Here is a 4,249-nt window from a genome sequence, read left to right on the forward strand (position 1 = left end):
TACCAATTCGAATTGTGTGCCATACGAAATCGTCAATATACAAAAACCTACAAATGTCAAGAAAAATTAATCAAATGCATAATGTTTCTCACGACTGCATTATTAACACAGGTAAAAAAAAACAAAAAAAAGACAGTGTTCATTGTGTACAGAATAATGAAAGAATTCGGATGGTTGCGGCACACTTGATTTATAGATTTATATTCTGCAATTATTATAAACAGTTGTTTATAATATATAAATCTGTAATGTTGAATTAAGAGTACACTTACATGTGAATATAAATTGCACAAAAGTCATACTGTGATTGTAATAAATTAAGTTCTATAATGGAAACCTTTTATCTTCTCTTTAATGTTATCAGCCGATTATTGTTATTAAAAAGTTATTATAATAAGCGGATTCCACTTACGTAAAGACTTCTCTCTCGGCAGCCGCTAATAAAGCTTTTAATAATAATAATCATGTGTTCTATCAGGATCACATTGAATGAGTGTGAGAGACGACCCTATATATCTGGCACAGACCGTCCATTAAAAATTCCTGGGGACTTCTTTGCATGGATTTCATTTCGAGTTTCTCAAAGAGGTAAGCTGACGCCTGAGAAAAAAAACTATCGCAGACGGGAATCTACTAACTAGCGACAAAATGCAAGCGATATATTTCATGCAAAGTAAAAACGTGCAATAGCGCGAAACGAGAAATCTCTCAGGCAAGACCGAATTTCTGACTCTTGCAATAATATAACAGACTTTGATATTTATCGCAGTTTGCCTCTTCTCGCTGAATACTGTGCACGAACCTTAGCACAGAAGTAGAAAATGGCTTTTTTCAGTGAACAAAACTGTGGACTCGCTATTAAAGAAAAACTAATACCGTTTATTATCGACCAGAAATACGGAACAAACGTCTACTGATCACAGGAATCGAAACATTTTAATGTCGAAATGAAATTAAATAGCTTTGTAACATGACGTCAGCATCTTCAGGCCACTTTCTCCCTTCGCTCGCGTCGGTGTGGTCGTACTTAACGAGAGCGAGAAAACAACAGAGTATGAAATGCAATCATTTCTTGTGTATTTTCACTCGCTCCCGGCTAGATAGTCGCATCCTTGAGAAAAATTCTAAACTGATTGGTTATGCCCGCGATCTCTAGAACATGGCGATAAAAATTTACTCTTCTATTGAAATAATCCTTTTCCGAAAGTTTTTGAAAACGGAAGTACATAGAACCATAAAGTTTTTTGCGTTAGAATCCTGTTAAATTCTTCTATTAATGTACGGTTCTGAATTTTTTTAAATCCAGTTCGTTAGTTTTCTACGAATTTTCTACGATTTTCAAAATTTCTATATGCTGGCATATACGGTAATTAAATACTTTACAATTCATAGTGTAAATGAATTTATAATTGTTATTATAGATTAATATTTATTAACGTAGAAAGAAATACGTGTTTTTTAAATGAACAGATATCATTTATTTCATAAAAACAAAAAGAAATTAAATTTAGTGACTAAAAATTATACATTAAACAGCCGTTTTTCGTAGTTTAGAATGGCTTCTCTGGCACCATCCCAAGGACGAGGTCCCTGTAATCTGTATTGATAAGGAAGAATAGGACCCATCAAACAAGCGTAAAATAATTTAGGATCGTTCCATAGCATAGATAACAAATTAGGTTTGGCTCCAAATTTGTCTGCCAATTCGTCCTCGTAAGTTTCCATCACTACGATTTTGTTCTCTTTCCCGTATCTTTCCATTCTAACTTGTTTATAACTGGATATCCAATTTAGCATTTCTTCTCTGGCGGGTAACTGTATTTTTCCCAGAAATAACTGCACGTACCACAGCGATTGCTTCTCGATAATCGGAGTTAATCCTTTGATAAGTACGATAAACCCTATAAATGCCATGGTGGGATGTTTACAATCGGGACTCACGATGTTTAAATATAAATCGGAGGGATGAACGGGCTTCTGCAAAAAGGGAAACTCGATTTCGTTTCCCGTGCCAAAGACGATGACGTCGAAAGGCGTGACGTGGTCCTCCCCTTCGAAAACGACTCCGTTCGAAGTGAATCGTCGAATTGCTCGTTTGATTTTTATTCCTCCGTTGATCAGATGAAATGGGAGCAAATCGTTTATTGTGGGAATCATTCCGAAAAATCTTTTCTCATGTGATAAGTTAAAGCGCGATGATTTTAATCGCTCTTGCAGCATTCTTTCCATATTTCTGTTTGTAATAAATCTAGGCAAATATTGAAAAGCTAAATTATTAATTCGACTTGCAGCGTATGCGTCAAACGGTTGGCCTCCAGGTCCAATTCGTGAAATTATCCATGCGCCTTTTCTGCTACTCATATAAACCTATTTAAAATAATTATTAAAATAAGATCATTTTAAGCAAAATTTTAAAATATAAGCTTAACTAAGTTATAGTTTTATGTTTAATATAAACAATAATGTAATTTTTTGTCGGTAGCGTAAAAAATGAGTAGTGAAATTTCGAAATATTTTACATTCATAGAATTGAAAACAAGACGGAGGCCCACCAGTGACCAATCGGTTCCGTTCCCTGAACACTGGAGTTCGGTCGTGGCTTCCAACTCTCCAGGACGGGTTTTTCTCTACGTCTGTACCCCCTGAATAGAGACCAGTTACCGTTAAAACACCTCCCGGAATACATTCCTCCCCCTCTAGACTAGTGATGTAACGAATATTCGGCCACTATTCGGTATTCGGCCTATTCGGCCTATTTTTTACTATTCGGCCNCAAGTTGTGTAAAGTACTTCTGCATTAAATTAATTTTTCTCTGTAGACCAATTTTTGTATTTGAAAGTAAAACAATATCATCTGCATATTGTATTGAGTGGATTACACAATTTCCAATTCTTATTCCATCCTCTGCTTTATCAAATTGTTTATTTATATCAAATATGAAAAAGTTAAACAAAAATGGCGATAATGGGTCACCTTGTAACAGACCCCCAAAAATATCTATGGGGGAGAAGACAGTTTTGCCAGATTTTATAGTAACATGATAATGACCAAATAAAAATTTTATGGCATTTATGAATAAGATATCTGCTCCATTTTTTCCTAGTTTTTCACTTATTAATTCTATTGAAACTGAGTCAAAGGCCTTCTCCAGATCTAAAAAAGCAGCGTAAACTTTATGCCTTTTCTTAGATAACTGGATTTTCCAGAAATGAAACGAATGTGTTTTCTTTTATTCTGAAATACTTCTCTGAAATTTGGGAAATGTTTAACGACTATATTAAACGTTCCTAATATTCCTATTGTGTATTCTGTTTTATTAACATCCTGTTATATTTAAGTTCTATAGTTCGCAGTCTCTTCGGAGTTTGTAAATGTATTAAATGCAGATTATATTATTGAAAGCGATATATTTTAATTTGTTGTTATTGTTTATGTAATTGCTCTGTCATGTGTTGCTTCTAAAGTACTGTACAGCGCAAAAAGCGTGTCCGCACTACAATGTGTTACTCCTCGACTGAAGCAACGCCGGTTCTAATGATGAGCAGTCGATAAGTAGTCACATGATTTTTTGTTTGTAACACGTTTTATGAAATGCCCGCGAAGAATTGTTGAATTATAAATTTCCAAATTCCTGTCGACCGTCTTTCTTTAATCTCAAAAACAGAGTTAGATAGATGAAATTCAAGATCAGGTATGAAAACCTCAGGGGCGGGCGGCCCCTATTAACTGTATGATAACTTCCGACAAAAACCGGAAGTTACGTTATTTCATTTCGAAACTTGCCCTGAAAGGAGTTAGATAGATGACCGGCACGACTCTATTGCTAAAAGAAAAGTATGACGTACAGGGGCAAGCCACAACTAATTTAACGTGGTAAACAGATATTATAAATTAAGAAAATAAAAAATATGATTAAAAATTGCATCTCGGCATTGTGACGATGTCACAATAGAAAATTTTTCGTTTTACTTTTGGAATTTTTTCACGAGTATAATCTATATATATATATATATATATATAAATGGACATGTATGTCCCTATATCTCACTTTTTCGCCAAAACTACACATCGCACGTGAATGGTGTTTGTATGTGGTGGTAGCCCCAAATCTCCATTCGTGCATAGGGGTGGTTGCGTCTCGATAGCTATAAGGGTGCGGGAGATATGAGGCTGAAAGTGGTTGAAAGTGGCTTTCTATTTCGAATGTTTTGTTCGAATTTGTTCGAATTAAATTCGAACATAAAATTC

General features: G+C 34.8%; 1 pseudogene; it reads right to left on the reverse strand.

The window, feature by feature from the left end:
• Nucleotides 1-1,518: 1,518 nt before the first annotated feature.
• The window catches only part of LOC111641632, a 5,262-nt pseudogene continuing 2,531 nt past the window's right edge, over nt 1,519-4,249 (reverse strand).

Source organism: Centruroides sculpturatus, unplaced genomic scaffold (assembly GCF_000671375.1).
Source record: "Centruroides sculpturatus isolate CEXI.00-Female unplaced genomic scaffold, Cexi_2.0 scaffold1087, whole genome shotgun sequence".
NCBI lineage: Eukaryota > Metazoa > Arthropoda > Arachnida > Scorpiones > Buthidae > Centruroides > Centruroides sculpturatus.